The following is a 20,034-nucleotide window of genomic DNA, read 5'->3' on the forward strand; positions in this document are numbered from 1 at the left end:
GAGACTTTATGTGAAATCCTGTCCCAGAAGATCATTCCTTCCTTACGTGAGTCTCACTAGTGATGTCACAGTCACTGTGACTCACCTCTCCCAGAGAGCATTAGTGTGTTAGTAATCATAGTAATTAGCATTCACCTGGGGTTTTATAAGCAGGAGGTAGCTGCGACATATAACTATCTTGTGAGGTGAAGAGGCCAGGATTATCACGTCCATTTTGCAAAGAGAAAATAAAAACTCAGACGTGGTGAGTGACTCACCACGATTGGATCAGGAGACAGCTGTCTGAAGAAGAATGAGAGAAGGAGTTCCTTCCACCCAGGGGTCAGTCATGTGTGCGTGTGCGTGTGTGTGTGCGTGTGCGTGTGTGTGTGTTTTAATTTTTATAACCTTTTCATTATGAAAGGGATACAGGCCAATTGTAGAAAGTAGGAATACGCAAAAAGCATTAAAAAACAAAGTTCCCGTTCTACAAAGTAATATTTTGACTTATTTCTCTGTTATTTTGAAACCATGTATATTTATAATGTATTTTTGTAAGTTAGAATCATATGTATACATAAGAACATTTCTCATGGCATTTAAAATTCTTTAAAGATATAGTTTTTAAAGCATAATATTATGTTCTGTGGACTTATTCTAATTTGTTTAAGCCTTCTCTATTATTGTATATGCAGCTTGTTTCTAACTTTTTGCCATTAAAAGCAATTTTGGTGAACATATTTGTTGGTAAGAGAGATAATTTATGTATCTAGTACATGGCACATGGTATGTGCTTCAAAAATGGTAGCTAGTGTAAATATTTGTGTAAATCCATGATAACTTCTCGATAAACTTGCTGGATTAATGAGGTTTTTTTTTCCTGCTTTATCTCCCCAACCCCCCCATGTACACAGTTGTATATCTTAGTTGCAGGTCCTTCTAGTTGTGGGATGTGGGACGCCGCCTCAACGTGGCCTGACAAGTGGTGCCATGTCAGCGCCCAGGATCCGAACCCTGGGCCACTGCAGCGGAATGCGCGAACTTAACCACTTGGCCACGGAACCGGCCCTGGATAAATGAGTTTTAACATTTAAATAGTTTTTGATACATACTGTCAAATTGCTTTCCAGAAAGGAAGTCCCAATTTCTGTTACAATGACAGTGTTACAGGTGCCCATCTCAGAGCCTCTTCACTGGCACTGAGTATTTTCTTTAAAATAAAGTATTGCTAATTCGATAGGGAAAAATAGTAGTTCATTGTCACATTTTTGATTAGTAGTGAGGCTAAAAATTCCCGCATAATTGTTAACCATCAGTAACAGGATGACTCAGGGGGAGCGTTTGGGTAAGGGCCTGGCATAATAAGTAGTTTCGAATGAATGAGTGATTAAAGGGGGCCCACTGTGGGTGGGTACGAGGGGCATCACTGAGGCTGTATGCTAAGGCCTAGAGTCGAAGCTGTGACTACAGGGACAGGGCGTTTATTCCAGGTCCTTCTTTGCTCAATTGAAAGTACTTTCAAATGAACAAAATTCTAGGGTGGAAGTGATGTTTGGGAGGGCCTGTTAGGGTGATCGTACTGGGGAGGCAGTCCTGGGCTTGGGAGCTGGCCGACCAGCCGGTGAAAACTTTGCTCAGAAGAAGGAGCTGGGAACGCAGCCCCTGGTCAGCAGCATGGGAGCTGCGGCTGCCAGCGGCACCCTCTCCACTCCAGTCTCCCCTCTGCACCTCAGGCACATGCTGGTGGCCATGGCGGTGTGTTTAGACTCTACAGGCAACTGTGTTCTCAGGCAGAAGGGAGGGATGCGAACTGGAGCTTTCCCATCTGACTGTGTCATGATTCGACTCAGCCACTAGCCTGAACTACGCCCTGCCATGCTGCTGTGTTTCTTTCCTCTTGGCCTGGCGGAGACCTCCTCCTTCCTTTCCTTCTCTGTGTGCGGAGCCCCACCTCAACCTGGAGCGCTCCTGTGGTACCGATTTCCCTGCATTGTACTCTTCATTCACAAGTCATTCTCCTCTCCTTGATACCAGCTACTCGAGGGCGGCGATGGCATTTTATTATCTTTGTATCTTCAGTGGCTAAGAGTGTGGGAATGAATGAATGAATGAACGCCTCGGGAGCACGCAAAGGGCACCAAGAATAAATTAGGGCCTTGGAACCTGGTTGGGAGAAATAACCAGAGTTCGTTCCTTACTACACATTTCATGATGGAGTTTTGTTGGATGGAGAAGTTGTAACTGATATCAGGCTCTGTGGTTGGCTGGGTTTTTGACAGAGACTACGTCACACATCCCCGTGCCCTGAAGGATTCTGCTTTTGAACTGGTTTGACTTTACACTGAGAGCCAAGTCTCAACTAACGCAGGCTTATTTGTTTAACTGTCTTATTTAACAGCTTTCTCCTAAGCCATAGTTCTGAGACTTTATTGAGTATCAGAATCGTCTGGAGTGCTTATTAAAACACAGAGAGCTGAGCTCTACCCCCAGAGTTTCTGATTTAGCATTTTTGACAAGATCCTACTTGATGCTGAGGCTGCTGGTCTGGGGACCACACTTTGAGAACCACTGGTCTAAATGTGGTTTGTTTGTTTTGTGTGTGTGTGAGGAAGATTGGCCCTGAGCTAACATCTGTGCCAATCTTCCTCTACTTTATATGTGGGATGCTACCACAGCATGGCTTGACGAGTGGTGTGTAGGTCTGTGCCCAGGATCTGAACCTGCAAATCCCAGGCTGCCAAAGTGGAGCGTGCAAACTAAACTACTACACCAGTGGGCCAGCCCCCAGTCCAAATGTTTTAATCTGGCCTCTGAACAAGGTGCCAGATTGACCTTCTCCCAAGTCCAAGGAGTTGGGTATATAAAATGCTCAGCCTCTGTGCCAGGGCCCAGCTCTGTTCACCCCTGGGTCAGTCTTGGACTGTCTCTTCTTAGCAGTCTATGTGGGGTGACTGGGCCACCCCAGCCTGTATCAAAAGGCTGTCAGGGCCTAAAACTTACCACTGCGGGGTCTGAAACCTTATCAGGGCCCCTTCTAGGTCTCTGGAGAAGCACAGGAAACTTCAGGGAATAGAATTTTACATCCTTGGAAAACCCCAAGATCCACGAACCAACCTTTATAAGGAGGGAGCAGCCAGGGCCTCACCTGCCCACTTCCAGAAACCAAAGCTCCTCAAAAGGGGCACACCTGGCCGCCATCTGTGAGGTCTCCGTGTGCTCTCCACTTGCCCCAGTCTGTGCCTGAGCCCACATCCTCTTTCTTTCTTGATCTTTACAGGAAAAGGTGAGAACCTGGGCTAAGATTTGCTTTCCAGCAGCTTCCCCATCACAAGTCAAATAATATCCAAACTCCCAACCACGGCCTGAGCAGCCTGGTGCTCCGACCTCGTCTCCCTGCTCGCCAGCTTGCCTGACACGCTGGCCTCCCCACCATCTCTCAAACACCAACTCGTTCCCACCTTGGAACCCTGCAGCCACTCTGCCTGCAAAGCTGGGCCCCAGATGGGACATGAGACCCGCTGTTCAGGCAACTCCTCTCCAGAAAGAGCTTCCTGTTCACCCTCCATAAGCAGCCCCGCCTCCCACCTGTTCCTTCCATCCCCATCTTCAGAGCACTTGTCACCATCTGACGCCACCTGCAGAACGTAAGCCCCACGAAGGCCAGAAGCTTGTCCACCTTTCCCAGCTGTGTCCCCGGCACTGGAATGTGCCTGGCACGTCATTCCTGTTCTATAAAGATTTATGGAATGACTTTGTGGCCTCTACCAGGTACACTATGAAAGCCACGGCCTGGAATCCTTCAACGGCCTCTCCCAGACCTTGACTCTAAAATCCAGAATCTGGCTCCAGTTTACATCCTAACAAGCTTGTTCAGATGGGAAGAACCAGAGCCACAAATGAGGTTTCTGTCACCACTCCCATCACCCAGTACAGGCCCTTAGACCTGTGTTGTCCTGACCTGCCCTACCTGCTAAAGGGCTGGATAACATTTGTGTTGCCTGCCCGCAAGACTGTGCTGAGGCGCAGATGAAGTAACTGCTGGGAAAGTGCTATGCCAGGAAAAAGGTGCTGACAAATTTGGGGTTTGGCGATGGTTATACTTCTCTGTGACTGTAAGTGAGCCCGCGGCATTTAATTTTAGAGAGCTTTTCGTTCTTGTAGTTTGAAAAAGTAAAACGTTGTTTAACTTCTTCATAAGCGTAAGGCAAACCCCTCACAGACTGAAAAACTAAGGAGTTACATTTGAGAGAGAAATTCTGGAATTGGAGGCCCTGCTAAGGGATCCTTACCTTGGTCATTTCTCTGCCACCATTTTCCTGCCCATAAACACAGTTTGCCTGCTGTCCTCTCAAGGGAGGCTGGGCATTATGCTTGGCACTAGGGGGTTTAAAGTGACTTGAAGAATAGTTTGGGGTCGACATTTCTAATCCCAGGAACGGCTAAGAATCTTAAAAAGCAACTTTAGTTGAGTTCAGATAAACGGCTGGATTGGAGAGAGCTGAACCCCCCACGTGGCTTGAAATGGAGTCTACCGTAGTTGTCTGGCCTTCCGTTTCTCACCTGGGCAGGGAATGGAAGGAGCTAAGTCCTCCTGGAGAAGCCCTTGGGGGTAGGGTCGCCAGATGCTGAATTTCAGATGAACAACGAATAATGTTTTAGTAAATCTCATGAGATAGTTGGACCGTGCTGATACTTAAAAAGGTATTCATTGGTTATCTGAAGTTGGAATTTAACTGGATGCCATACATATTATCCGCATTTTTATATTTATATTTTATTTTATCTACCTACCTTCAAGTCTTTGGTCCTAGGAAAGGAGGGGCAGGAAGACTGCTTGCACTTTTCCTAACCCGTTTGACCTGACAAATGAGAAATATTTTGCTCTTAGTCTCCACTCACTCCAATCCCTTTTCCTCCCTCCTGGCCCGTGGGTCATGGGCAATAGATGGATGTGACCTTATGTAACCCATCTGCCTGGGCCGCTGCTGACACACCGCCCACGCAGCCACACTCCTTGGAATCAGCAGGGCACTCACCAAAGTGCGGATGCCAGGAAAATGCTCCGGCCCTTAGACAAACCAGGACAGGAGTGTTTCATAGCTGTTGGGAGCATTTGATTCTTAGATAAAGGGCCTGGAGACCCGGAACACTCCTCCGAATACAGAGCAAAACTTCTGCGTCAGCTTGTTTATTTTGGTATTACTAAACACCACTTTATTACTAATAATACCTTGCTGTCATGTTGTGCTTTTCATCCAGGGATCTCTAGGTGCCCTATTAACATTCAGCAGCACAGCCCCATAACCCCTGGGTTATGTAATTGTACAGAGAGCTTCTTTGAGGTAGAAGGGTTGGCCCTTCATGGAACAGGCCTAGACAGAAGCTAGCAATTACTGCTTCAAATCTGAGCCGGGTGACGGGCATTCAGATAGAAGTTCCCCACCCAACTCCATCACACTGCTGGCCTGTCAACGACAAGGTCAGTGCTGGCTTCTTGTTCGTCGCCGTCTTGGTGTTAACCTCCAGCAGGTAGCACAATGACTGGAGCACAGCAGGTGCTCAAGAAATATTTGCTAAATGAGCGATAGATAAATGAATGAATCTGGAAGGAAACTTTGGGTTCCTGCTTTTGCTTTATTTTCTTGTGGATGGGTGTGGGGCAGCTGCTGTCAGTCCTACGTCAAAGTCCCCTTGGATCATTTTGCCATTTCTGGGCACGTGAGCTCTCCTGGTGCTTCCAGGCCCAGCAGCCCTGGCGTCTCCGTGTCAGAGGATGACCCACAGGCTACTGGAACATCTTTGGCTGCATGCCCATATGTCCCGCCCCTGTAGCCCTTAACTAATGACTGAGGGGTGCAGAGCTAGAAACTCTCCAACTCCCTCATCCCTGACAGCGACACTTAGGCGTCACCACCACCGTGCCCCTGAGGAACTGTGCCGACATTACCCTCCCAGGGGCTTGGTTTGACATCATCCCCTTGCTTGTTCTCTTTCCCTTCTCAGTCCTGTTTCCACACCCTACGGAACACTTAGAACACCAGGAACACTTCCTAATGAGTCATTTTTGCTAGACTCTTCTCTCAAGATCTGCTTCTGGAGACCGCAGCTTGAAACCAGAGCATTTCAAATTCTTGACCATGGCTCATTTGCCCAGTGATGCTGACTCTTTATCCTGCTCCAAGAAGGACCTTCTAATAGAAAACAGTAACAGTAACAGTAACAAAAATGACCAATCTTACTACTGGGTGAGAAGCAATAGAAAAATGAGGAACAGTCAAGACTTTACATCCACGTGGGCCAGAATATAGAATTTCAGCTTGGAATTTTCTCTTGCAAAGACAGCACAACTGTGGATCATTGCAAAGTAAGCTTCAAATTCTTATGCGCACAAGCATGTGGCCCTTCTTAGAGGCTCCCCACCTGGGGACTTTCTTCAGACAAACCCCTGCAGGAGCCAGGAGTCAAGACCGGTAGCTGCTAAATGACTGAGGCAGCAGCCTATGATGGAAGGTCAGGCAGGACCTAGATCAGAGTGTTTCTCTGCCTTCCTCCATTTAGATCAAGGTGGCGGAGTGGTGTGTGTTGGGGCTGGGGGCTGAGTCAATGGGATAGGTCAATGGCCATGTTTCCTCAAAAAGATTTTTAAAGAGTCATTTCTGAATTCCCTGGGGCTTTCTGGTCCCAAGGCTTCCCATTTGTAGAGATCAAGTTCTGATGTTTGGAGGGGCTGTCCCTCTTTTCATTCAAGGTTTTCAGGCAAACAAGATGGAATGGCATTTAATAACTTTTCCTGACTGTCTTATAAGGACAATGGCAGGGTTAGGTGTCCCTGAGTTCCCTGAGATTTTATCGGTGTGTTGTATTTTAGAGGGCTCTGGTGATACTGCCGTAACCTACTTCGGAGGAAAACATTTATTATCAACATTGGTATAACACTTAACTTTCTAGGGTATTTGTGGATGACACAGTCATACATCTGCCTTTTTATAGTGCTTCGCAGCAGAGCACAAGACCTTCTGGCTGACACCTCATAGATCATCAAAATTAAGACCTCTAGGCAAGCAAAAGAAAGTACGGCGGGGGTGGGGTGGGGACAGCAACTGGGGAGGACTCGAATGGTTTCCAAGTTAACTTTCCTTTGGAGAGAGACTGTTTCCATCAAGGAGAAAATTATTCTTAACATTAAGACTTCCTTGTTTCCGTGGCAACCCACAACCACCTGAAAGGAGTATCCATGATGGCCATACAGCCAAGTGATGCTGCCTACCTGGTTGGAGATTAACACAGCGATGGGGCCAGCCAGCCAGGGGTCAACCTCCACCTGCTTGGCATTCAACACCCCAGCTGTCCTGTGTTAAAGCCAGAAGAAATCTAGAAATCAGCAGCCAGGGCGAAAGCAGCTTCTCCATCTTTTATAAACACAAACTGTATCGTCATAGTGTCAGAATCTTTGCTGGAGACTTCACTTCAAAATGACATTAACAGAAAACTATGAACAAAAGAAGAAAACGGCTGATTTTTTTCCTGAACTTTCCTTCGTGGCCCACCATTGTCTGACTTCGGACTGTCTTTTGCCTGTCTTTAAAAAGATGAGCAAGAGACCATAATTGTGTGGTTTCATTTGCTCTTACACCATTAGCCCCCTTTTCTCACTCAGACTAGCCAAATGTGACAACCCGGGGGCGAGTGATCTTCCACTGCTCTTTAGCAGAGATCACTGCCCGACTTTATCTGGGCCACAAAACCAACTATGTAACAAAGGACCTTGACCTTTATGTTGAGAGGAAGCAACAATTACTGTCCCTAAGCCCTGGGACCAGCAGCATTTTTGAGGAGAAAAAAGAGAACCAAGAAAAAGAAAACTCCCTGAGAAGTAGGGAAGGTCCCTGAAATAGCCACTTGGGGACTTCTTGATTGAGATTACAGAAAATTTAGCATCTTTTCCATGGACAAAGGTGCTGCTGTTTGCTCTGAGCTGTCAGCAATTAACTGTGTACAGTATGAAATGTAACCCCGACCCATCTGCCGGATACTTCTCCTTGTCTTCTTTTGTCAATGGTGTGACATTAACACCACCATATGTCATTTGTGTCATGCATCAAATACATGCCTGTTGGTCTCCAAACAATATGTCCAGAAAAACAGAGCATTACAACCCCAAAAAGGAAACAGGAAAGAGAGCTCTGCCCCCTGCTGTTGCTGTTCAGCAAGATTCCCCTAAAGGCACCGTACCATGGAAGATGGAAAGAAAGCAGAGGAAGACATTCTGTGTTCTGGAAAATGAAAAGCAACCGTGGCGAGAAGCTGTGACTGCTGTTATCAGAATGATGGAAACATGGCTTTAAGCCCCAGCCTCCCCACATTGATGTCCTTTCTTCAAGCCCAGGCATCTGATCTGTAGTAGTCAATATCCAGCTATGTTATACTTTTTGTTTTTAATTCCTAAATGATGGGACATTTAAGTTTGTCTCTGCAGGAAGGTTTAAGGAAAAAAACCTCAAAACTGTGTATTAATGTGTCATGATACAGAAGTCTTTATGGTAGGTGGGACTGGGAATCTCTGTCTGTAACCTGCATGCTAAGAGAGGGGAGACACAGCTCCCATCTGACATAACCCTTATTTGGATGGCACATACTACTTCAGAGAAAAAATCACTAGCGTTCTGGGTCATAGAGATGACTGGACAGGACTAGATTGTTCAGTTACTGACAAACCATTTAGGGCTGATGTAAAGGCACTGGGCATCGCATCCGTCCCCTCATCTTGCAGGGACCTGTGCAAAGTGCTTATCTGATCTTGCGCTTATCTGATCTTGCGCTTCCCTCCTCTGTGCGTTCCCCAAGGCCTTCCTTCCCTTCCGTGACCCTCTGCCCTCCCTGCCCTCTCCTACCTACACAGCACCAGTAGGGAGTTGTCACTTCCCTCCTCCTGGCTGTCCTTCCTCCTAGCTGACGTGTGTAGGCCGGTGTTCGGATGCAAAGGGCTTTTCCTTTGACCTGGTGAACCTGCTGGGCAACGCCTTTCCAGGCATCGGGTGGGGAATGCTTTTGAGTCACACTGAGAAAGATGAGACTTGGGGGTGGTAAAGGGACATAGTTTCTAAGAATGTGGCCTGGAGGCAGAGCTGGGTCATGTCTGTGTGTGTTTGTGTGCACGCACCATTTACTAAAGGACAGGAAAAACCAAACCAGGCACTTAACTTTGCAAAACTCCCCCACTCCGGAGTCTAACAGCAGCTGGGAGCAGGACGCTTCCTCAGACCCGAAGCTGCCCCCACCACCAACTTATTTGGACCCAGCCCTGTCCAAGACCTCCCAGTGTGAATTTCAGCCCACCTCATTATCTTTAAAACGTCCTAAGCCCCTTGACCTGGGCTTGAGCAAAACTTAAGTTTTAAAGGAGTTAGGAATTCCCACTTGAAGGGAAAGACACCGACCCCGATGTACAGACCTGAATACAGATGCAAGGGGAAAGAGAAATGTGTGACTTCCCCCTTAAGTCTTTCCAGGATTTATCCTGAGAAGCAGCTTAGCCAAGTGGTCAAGGGCATGGACTCTAGGGCCAGACTGCTTGGGTCTGCCTCTCGGCTGTGCCAGTGGCATGTTCTGTGACTCTGGGCAAGTCATTTAACCTCCTAGTGCCTTAAGTTTTGTACCTGAAAAATGGGATAATAACTTACCTGCTATATGGGGTTATAAAGGGGATTCAATGAGTTAATACACATAAAGCGTTTGAACCAGTGCCTGGTCACGGTAGGCACTCTCTAGTGTTAGCTCTTAGAGCCCATCCTCCTGACACGTAGGGCCAGCTTCATGGGGGTGAGATCTTCGTGGTTGCACAGGGCCCCCACACTCAGAGGGGTCTCACATTTAGTCTAAGGCTTTGCCATTGTCATCTTGAAATTCTCATTAATTTTATCTTTGAACTTGAGTTTTGTAAGTGAAGTCAATGAGACAATAGAGCGTGCATGTGAGCAGAGATGTGTGAGCAATATGCATGTCCGCCATTCCTTGCTGCCCCATCTCATATAGTGTTTGCCATGTCCCATGAGCACAGAATCCCAGGCGACCCACATTGTGCAAGAATTCAGTGAGACCCAAAGGCAGTATAAGGGAAGTGTGTTACCTGTACGACAGGCTAAGTGGGGGCACAGTGGGGGGGACACCACAGACAGCCCAGAGGCCATACTTTCTGTTCAACCACAACTTGCCTTAAATGCAGAAAGAAGACAGTGGTGTCCTAAGAAATGCCGAAGAGCCCTGTCATATTCTTACATGACTTCCCTCTAGTAACCAACAATTTAGGTGGAAAATGATGACATAGAACGAAAGGGAAAGATAGGGAAACCATAGTTTCTTTTCTTTTTTTTTTTTTTTTTTTTTTTTTAAAGATTTTTATTTTTTTCCTTTCTCTCCCCAAAGCCCCCCGGTACATAGTTGTGTATTCTTCGTTGTGGGTTCTTCTAGTTGTGGCGTGTGGGACGCTGCCTCAGCGTGGTCTGATGAGCAGTGCCATGTCCGCGCCCAGGATTCGAACTAACGAAGCACTGGGCCGCCTGCAGCGGAGCGCGCGAACTTAACCACTCGGCCACGGGGCCAGCCCCCATAGTTTCTTTTCTTTTCAGTCCTTCCTGTCTCGCCAGTAGGATGAAGGTAAGAGAGCGTCGGTAGAATGTGTGTATATCAAGAAGTGAAATAAGAAATTACTCAGCTTTTCCATTGTTCTGATAGGAGAGAAATATATATGCAGGTATGAGTTAGGAAATACAAATTGTGTCATTTTGGTGATTCCGCATCTGATTTGAATACTCTTTTATGTGCGTTTAAAACTGTCATTGCATAATAGACAGAGGAATGGTAAAATTCACGCTAATATTTCTATTTTTTTATTTTAGAACAGCATTGTACAGCAAATGAAAAACACCACGACGAGGCAGAGAGAGACCACAGAAGAAAGGTAAACGTCTTATATTTTAGTACCTTTAATGACACTTTTTCCTGCTTTTTTGAACAAGGGGTCCCATGTTTTCATCTTGTCCTGGGCCTTGTAAACTGAGCAGCAGGCCATGCCCACAGGCTGACTGCTTGATGCTGCTGCTCAGGAGCCTGTCATTCAGCCTCGCTTCTCTTACAGCTGGGAGAGTTTCAAGAGAGGGATTGGGGAGGCAGAAGGAGAGCTGCTGAGGTGTTTTCAGCTGGGGTCTGACTTCCCAGGGGCACTTAGTTCTCCCAGAGTCCTTTGAGGGCCCTGAGCAACCTGTGAGCAATACGGTCACTGACTGAGAGGATAGCATGGTGTGCGCCCATCCCTAGCCATGTGTCCATGGTCTACGCGACCCCCCCCCCAGCCCCCCCACATCCAGTGTTTGCTGTATGTCAGGCCTGAAAGGCAATTTCAGCCAGAAGAAAGATGAAACTGAAGACCCACGTCATGCCGGTGGGCATTGCCAGGCCCGACTCAGGACTGAGGACCAGCCTGGTGCTTTGTTTTGAGTGGTAGGAGTAGAGCAGGGTTGTCATTTCTCTTCCTGGGATCAAAATCAGACAAACATCCTATTTGGCTTACCAGGCAATAAGTGGATAACACCAGTGAATGTCAGTGCAAATTACAGCTCTAGCCTCCTGTCGTCAGCTTTGTGCTGCTTCTTGTCACTTTAATGCAAAGAGACAGTGTGGAACTGATAACAAGCCAGAAGGATGGGGGATCGGAGCGGGTGGCTGTGTCAGGGACAGGAAAAATGCACGTTGGAGAGACTGATTCAAGACAGTAAAAACCCACAGCAATGATTTCCTTGATCGCCTGTTGGAAAAGGGGCATGTAAGCATGTCGGATGCCTGGGCAATGTTTCTCAGATGTCCACACAACTGAGCAGCTACCTCACCCACTCCTTCACCCACACTTCCACCACCCATCTACCCATTTACCCATCCATCCAATCATCCATCCTCCTCTGTTAGTGAGCGCTGGACTGTTCCTCTTATCACACCGGAATTCTGAGGGACTGATGGGGCCTCCATCTCCTGCTCACAGCCACTTTCCCAGGTTTGCTTCTAAGAAGTTTGGAGAACTCTTGAGAGGAAACACTTCTCTTCTTAGCAAAAAAACAAGCGCTTTAGGGCCTTTTAATTTTGTCTAAAACAGCCTGGTGACGGCTCAAAAGCTCCAGTTCTATTCCATTAAATTGCATTTTCTAAGCCAGTGGGTGAATGCTACTGTCTCAGAGACCCCTCCGCTGAGAGCTAAGATCTCCCTCCTAGGCGGCTGAAGAAAGAGGAAGTCTTGCACTTTGCATGCCGGGATTTGAGTGTGTCCATCTGTCGTGAAGCCTGCAAGGGTCGGCTCACATTAACATGCAGCGTCACTGTATCTCCACCCACACTACACATTTGAGGAACGGATGCAGTCAACAGGAGAATCCAGGCCTTCCCATGGCTGTGCTGGCAAGTTAGTACCTGAGGAATTAGAAAAGGGACCAAGAAGGGACCTGCGGGGGACACACATCTTGTATGTCTTCTCAGGTTGCTCAATGACTTTGTTTTCTCCCCTGCTGGTGCCCCACTCGCTCTGGGATGCCCTCCACTGAACCTCACCATGGGCTGTGGGATCTGACTTCCTGAGCAGCCATCAGGGGTTGGATAAACCAGAGGCGCTAATTCCCCAGGGGATGCATATGGACCTAGGAGATAGAAGGTGGGAGCAGGGCGGATAAATTCCTCCACCTCCCTTTCTCCTGTGAAGGGCACTGGATCATGATTCCTCCTTGCAGCCTTTCCAGAGAAGCCCCATGCTCAGCGAACCTGCTGTTCCCTCTCTGCTCTCCTTGAGCAGAGGCCGTCAGTGTGTTCCATTGCATGACTTCTCTTGTCTCACTTTCTTTTTTTCCCTCATCTCCATTGCTCTTGCCTCTCAACTTTTAACTAAATTATTAGAATGTTAATCCTTTCTTGGGTTCTACTTTCTGGAAGAACTGGACCAAGACAGCAAATAATATTTATTTAACACCTGCTATGTGCCCACAGGTGCTATTAGTACATTCAAAATGGATTATGGGACTTGGAAAACTCATTCAGAAGAGCAGGAAATGTGTCCAGAGGCCACCCAAATGGGGTGGCATCAGGTGTCCTGGGGCCAAGGAAAGAGGGGTTTCTATATTCCTTGAGACCTTGGTCTAAATTCCAGGCCCCCAACTTGGTTCCCAAATTAGGAAAGATTTCCGTTTGGGAGATTTAGCTTATGCAGTGGTTAGAGTATTCTTCACACCAGAAGGAATTAAAGAGGGAAGGAGGGACGGCTCTCAGCACCAGTATACTAGTTATCTACCGCTGCATAACAAGTTACTCCAAAACTTAGTGATTTAAAACATCAGTGAACAATTATCATCTCTCACAGTTCCAGCGGGTCAGGAATTCAGGAGCAGCCTGGCTGGCTGGATGGGGCTCAGGTCTCTCATGAAGTTAAGGTCAGATGTTGGCTGGGGCTGCAGTCAACTGAAGGTCTGACTGGAGCTGGAGGATCTGATTCCAAGATGGCGCACTCACATGGCTGTTGGCAGGAGGCCTTAGTTTCTCTTCATGAGGACCTCTCCCCAGGGATACTTGAGTATTCTCATGACGTGGCTGCTGGGGTCCCCCGGAGCAAGCAATCCAAAAGGCCACAGCAGAAGCCACAATGCCCTTTATGACAGTTTCATAAGTCACACACTGTTCTCCCCATCTTATGCTATTGGTCACACAGAAAGCCCTGATTCAGTTCAGGGAGAGTATATACAAGGACATGGATTCTAGGAGGTGAGGGTTCCGGGAGGAGGAGGAGCATTTTTGGAGCCTAGACCACAGTAGCATCCTGGAACATCAGAGCTGGGAGAGTTCTTAGAGATCATCCGTTTCAACATCCTCATTTAATAGCTGAGAAACCTAAAGATCAGAGACATTATGCAACCTGCTCCAGGTCACTCAGTGAATTGTGTGTTCACGTTTAACTCGGGACTCAACAGTGCCTGCAGGCAGCGCGTTTTATGAGGCTATGTGAGAACTGTAGCCTATGGTCAAACAGCGTCACTATGCTGATGAAGGAAGTCAGAGATGATGCTTTAAACAAGAGCTGCCTAACGAATCCAGGGCAGAGCCTATTACAGGAGTTCATTCATTCTTTCAAAATATATTTGCGTCCGTACCTTATACCTGGCACTGGTCTGGGCAATGGCACACAGGCAAGCAAAAACGTGCTCCTGCTCTCGTGGACCTTATAGTGTAGACAGACATGCACTGTGTAGTCCTACCAATAATGGCAATATCATAACTATGGCAAGTGCTCTGAAGAGGAGGTTGAAGCTCTGTGAAAGCACAACAGAATATTGACTCTGCTGCATCCAACGAGGCTTCCCCAAGGAAGTGATGATTCACTTATCATTTGACAACCTGAGAGTGAGTCCCACTATCAACCAGATAGTGATCGTTGCTCATGATTTATTTGTTTTTCAGATATTGGATTTTCCACCTCCAGAAGTTCCATTTTGATTTTATTTTATATCTGCTATTTCTCTCATAATTGAGTTCATGTTTTCCTTTAACATTCTTCAATCTATTGATAAGCTTTATAATAGTTATTTTAATATCCTTGCCTGCTAGTTCCATCATCTCTCCCTTTTCTGGGTCTACTTCTATTTTTTTCTCCTGGTTACAAGTTATATTCTCCTGCTGCTTTGCGTGTCTGGTAATTTTCTATTGGATGTCAGACAATGAAGTTTTTACAGTATTTGTATTGGATTTTGTTTTATTCCTTGAAAGAGTGATGGACTTTGCTCTGCCACATGGTTACCTGGGAACAGTGTGATCTTTTCAGGGTTTGCTTTCAAGCTTTGTTATGCTCGGTCCAGAGCAGCCTTGAGTCTGGGACTAATTTAGCCCCGTTATTGAGGCAAGAGCCTTCTTGGGATGCTACCCACGTATTGCAAGGTCTCCACTTCCACTGGTGAGAATATCAACTATTTCTAGTAAGCACTCCAGGAATTGCTCTATCTGCTCCTTTTAGGTGGTTCTTTTCTCTGCCTCAAGGAATTTCTTCACAAGTAGTGAGTAATCAGAGATTAAGGACTTGCGGTTTTTACCTGACAATCTCTGGAATTTTCTCTGTGTGTAGAACTCCCTCCTCTCTGGTACTCAGCCCTGAAAATTTGAGCTGCTGTGGGCTCCCACACTCTAACCTCTGTCTCCTCAACTCTGTGAGACCACCAGGCTTCCTTTGGGCTCTCTCTAGGCAGGGAGCTGATACCATGGTAGGACTCACTCTTTGTTTCCCTTCTCTCAGAGCTCACGATCCTGCCTTGACTGTTGTCCAGTGTTGAAAATGGTTGTTTCACATATTTTTCCTAGTATTTTAGTGTTTAAGGCAGGGGTGTATATCTAGTCCCTGTTACTGCATCATGGCATATTTTTTCTTTAATTTTTTAAACAGCTTGATTGAAGCATAGTTGATATAGTAAACTACACATATTAAAGTGTACAATGGACAAGGCTTGACGTTTGTATATGCACATGAAACCATCACCACATTCAAGACAGTGAGCATATCCATCACCTCCAAAAGTTTCTTCATACCCTTTTGGGATCCCTCCTTCTGGCTCCCTGGACCCTTCCTGGGAGAAAGGCAACCGCTGATTTATTTTCAGTCACCACAGACTTGTCAGCATTTTCTAAAGTTTTATATAAATTCCCTTTTGTCTGGCTTCTTTCACTAGGCATAATTATTTTGATTCATCCATGTTGTTATTCATATCACTAGTTTCTCCTTTTACATTGCTGAGTAGTATTCCACTGTATTGGATATACCACAATTTGTTTAGTTATTTTGTTTATACCATACTTATTAATTATTGATGGACATTTGGATTGCTTCCACTTTTTAGCTATGACAAATAAAGCTGCTGTGAACATTCATGGAAAGTCTTTGTGGGGACATGTTTTGTTTTTTTATAAATACCTAGGAATGGAACAGCTGGAATATATGGTAGGTATATGTGTAACTTTTTAAGACCCTGCAAAACTGTTTTGCAACGGCATTTGTTTTAAAGCCAGTTTTTGTTTGTAGATCCATGTGATGGGGTGGTAAACCGGTGAGATGTTTGGATATGAATGTTCAACTTCTTTTTTTCTGAAGCAATAGGTGTGCTCTGGCAACTGTCACGTTGATTCCTGTCAGCCCCTGCCAGCCTGGGAAGTAGACTTTCACCACAAGATGGAAAAGTAAGAGGGGAGATTATGAGGGGCTCCCAGCCTGCCTGACAGCAGTAGGAGAAGAGTCGGAACTCTTGGACTTTTTGCTTTGAGGCATTTAAATGGAAATTAAAGTAAATTTGCTCTTTTGGGATAATTCATCCTTTTCTTGTGATTTTTGAAACTATGAAATGTTGGAGCACTTAGGTAGGAAGATGTTTTTGAAGTTTTGAGGTGCTTCCTTGATGTTTCAACTTTGAAGCTCCTGTCTGTGAATAAATTCAGCCCTTATTCCACCTTTCTCTTCTGAACAATGCCAGTGAGTGAGAAGAAAATATCCAGTAGGGAGAAGTCACTTATCTTTGATCCACACACAAACCCCGCTCCATTTAGCCAATAGAGGAGCAGGATTCAAAAATGCCCGTCTGTCTGGAAACCACGCACATCACATTTAATAGAATGGGCAGCGACTGCACCTTCTATCTCTAACTACTGCCTTTCTGCCTCCCAGATGCCCCAGTGCAGACACGCTCTCTTAAAGGAGTCTCCTCGTGACAGCCATACTTGCCAGGCAGTGTTTTTATACTCACATTAGTATCTCACGCAGTTTGAGACCTTGGGCACTTGGCAATATTATTATTTAAGTGCATAGACCCTTGAAAGCTGCATAGCGCCTAGAGATGGGGAGGAATACAGTACGGGGAGATGCTGAGTCACTCTGCTCTTCAGCCTCCTTTGTTGTCCTAACAACACAGAATAAATTGGAGATCAAACGTCCAGGGCCTTGTGTGCTGCCAGCACCTGCCAACGGCTTCAGAGCAGGTGGCAGCTTCTCTGGAGATGGCAGTCACCACCGTCTCAGAAACACTCGCCCTGTGACTCTCTGGCTGGCGTAGCTCACAATGCAGCTTGAGGAAATCCGTTACAGAACATTTGTGCCCGTGTTCATAAACTATCTAGAACAGAAATGGTAAATGATCCCCTCATGGCCTTTTCTTAAGTTGTTCCTGGTAAATCTTTAACTGTGTGATTTTGGCTACAGGGGGAACAGGGGCCGCATTAATCATTCTTAGTTTTACCATTGTTGATTTTAGGTTTTATCCTTAAAAGTGAAGCTGCTTCTTGTTTTGTTATGTGGGGTTCGACCTCCCACCTTTCCATCTGCAAACATAATCTGGGTAATTTGTTTACACTGGGCCTTCCAGGCCCTGTATGCTCTGCCAGTGCCTCATGGTGGGGGCCGCTCCCCTGAGCCTGGGCCTGAGTTTGCTCCCCAGGGCTCCCAGCAGACTCCCAATGGCCATAGCTACCCTGGTTCAGATGAAGAGCTGGACACAGGGCACAGCTGAAAGAGATGTCACTGCTGATGGTAGATTGGAGAAAGAAGGGCCAGTCCCCGCCGAGCACCCTAGTTCTTTGGCAGGTGACAGGCGAGACCCCAAGGCATCTCCTTCTTGGCTTCTGCCTCCTTAGGGATGCTGGTCATGCTGGGGAAATAAACGTTCAATTGATTTTGTTTTCTCCAAATCCCTGGTATTGTGGCTGAATGACTGCTGTTGTCATGGCAGCAAGCAACATTTTTATTATCATTTGTGGCCTTCTCCTCTCCCCTGGGAAATGTTTGACAGGATTCTGGTCCTCTGCTCTAGTTCTGTTCCTTGTCTTTTTGGGATGGCTGTTTCCTCCTTGCCTCCTAATGGGGAGAATTTCTGTTGGTTTGGAGGGACTGGCCGGTGCATGGGAGAGATGGGGGCGGGGTGAGAGAAGAGAATCAGAGGAGAGACAAAACTGTGAGTGTGTGTATGGGGGGAGAGGGGAGCATGGGGACAGACTGTCACCAGGAGACAGAGAAGGAAGGGAAAAGGGACAAGCAGGGAGACAGGGACAGAGGGAATCAGAGAGGGACAGAGGGAGGAGGGACACACGGAGGGGAGGGGAGAGCCCTCCCTCAGGAAGCGCCTTGCTGGCACACGCAGACACACACCTACAACTCTCACAGCCCCTCACGTCTCCCTGCACTGGGCGCGTTCGAGGCCCTGTGCCCTCCACCGAACCATAAGCTCCTGGTGGGTGAGGACAGCGTTTGTTCCTCAGTCCCTGCCCCACAGGCTCTACCACATGCTCATAAGAGTAAACGATTCAACTCTGGATGAACAAATGGGTGAACGGACATTCACACGCTTTTTAGAAATTGTTATTATTGAATAAGGCTTTGGGGCATTGATGGACGGGAATCAAATCACTGGAGACAGATGGTCAAACTCACAGGCCAGTTGGCGGATTTGTTCTGAGAAATGCAGCTTTGAAGAAGGTGGGAGATAAGCATTGGCTGGTCAGCAGCTTCTCCTCCTTGGGGGACATTCCCTCGATTCTGGACACCTGCCCTGGGCCGCCCCGCTGATGTGCTGATCACGACGGAGGCAAGGCAGGCGGCCAAGGCACTGGCCAGGGTGGTGGGTGGGCTTTCCGGTGTCTTCAGCTTCGAGCAGCCCCGCCCTGAGATGCTTCAGGCTCCTGCCCTCCAGGGCCACCCTGGCTCCTCTGCCTCTCGGCGGGGTGGGGGGGGGGTGGGGGGGGGGGGGGGGGGGGAGTGTGTGTTTGTGAGTGCGCATGTGTGTAACACACCTGGAGCCCTTGTGACTCCTGCTAAAGTCAGGTACGAGTGACTGGATCAGTGATTTCCACTCGGGGGGTAAGTTTCCCATGCCCTGGGAGGGAGGCAGGCGTGGAGAGCACCATGTTCTCAGGGTGCTGAAGGCAGACCATGACAGTGGCCCCCAGACAGCTGCCAGTGTGTGGAGACTGAATACGGCGTGTGGAGAGTGCCAGAGCTCCGTGAAGCAGGGTTGTTGGCACCTTTATAAGAGAGAAGGAGGGACCCAGGCCTCAACCCCCTTCAGGCTGCCCTGAACAGGGACCCCTTACAGCTGGCAGACATTGTGTAGCATGTAGGTCAGGGGTTGCAATCTGTACTTCTGGGACTCTTAGATTCCTCAACAGTGTCCCAGGGGCCACCAAAGAGGGCAAGAGGACCCCAGGACAGCTCCATTTTATCTGTGTGACATTCTAGGTGTAGCAGCCAGGGGCACAACAGGAGCAGAAGGTACCCTTAAAGTGGTGTCACGAAGGATAACTGAAGGAAGGGATATATCGGGGTGGTGGGGGTGCAGGGTTAGGGAACCAACCCTGGGGATGGTGAGGCCCCCAGAGGGGGGCAATGGTGGGAAGTAGAGAGCACCTGAAGGGGCGAGAGCAGGATGCACCGGAGCCTGATGGGGGCTGGAGCCTTGGAAGAGGGGCTGTGGCCATGGAACACAACCTCTGTCAGAGTCCCAGCTCCAGGCCACCAGGAAGCCAGCCAGCTGGACACCGACTGATGCTGTCCACAGACATCAGCCCCTGGGCACCAAGCAGGGCAAAGAGGTACAGGAAGAGCTCAAGGTCAGGGGCAAAGAATAACAACCAGGACATGGAGCATCCTCACAGCAAAGATTCTGATCATCAACAGGAAAAACAGAACTTGAAAAGCTCTTACTCGAACCACAAATCTGGGTTCAGTTCCTGACTCTGTCCCTCACTTGGGGATCTTGGTCAAGGCTCCGAACATCTCTGATCCTGCAGCCCTCACTGCCACATGGGGATGGCTGGAACTTCCTTGGCTAGTTCACTCTTGTGGGGCGGCATCAGATAATGACCGTGACCACATTTGGTAATGTGTACAGCCATGTCACCGTGTCCCCTTTATGGTCCCAGGGCACCTCTTGGAGTAGGGACACTGACTGTTCTGGGCACAGGCCCTTCTCCTAGGGTCTTTGGAAGGGGGTGATGACGAGGAGAGGGAGA

At 47.6% G+C, this 20,034-nt stretch overlaps 1 long non-coding RNA gene across 1 annotated transcript; it reads left to right on the top strand.

The window, feature by feature from the left end:
* Positions 1-171: 171 nt before the first annotated feature.
* Positions 172-16,241, top strand: LOC102147506 (uncharacterized). The gene is made up of 3 exons (XR_288556.4): positions 172-321; positions 10,875-10,936; positions 16,136-16,241. It is a non-coding gene; the product is annotated as an uncharacterized lncRNA (long non-coding RNA).
* The last annotated feature ends 3,793 nt before the right edge of the window (positions 16,242-20,034 follow it).

The sequence above is a fragment of the Equus caballus genome, chromosome 16 (assembly GCF_041296265.1).
Source record: "Equus caballus isolate H_3958 breed thoroughbred chromosome 16, TB-T2T, whole genome shotgun sequence".
NCBI classification, from domain to species: Eukaryota; Metazoa; Chordata; class Mammalia; order Perissodactyla; family Equidae; genus Equus; species Equus caballus.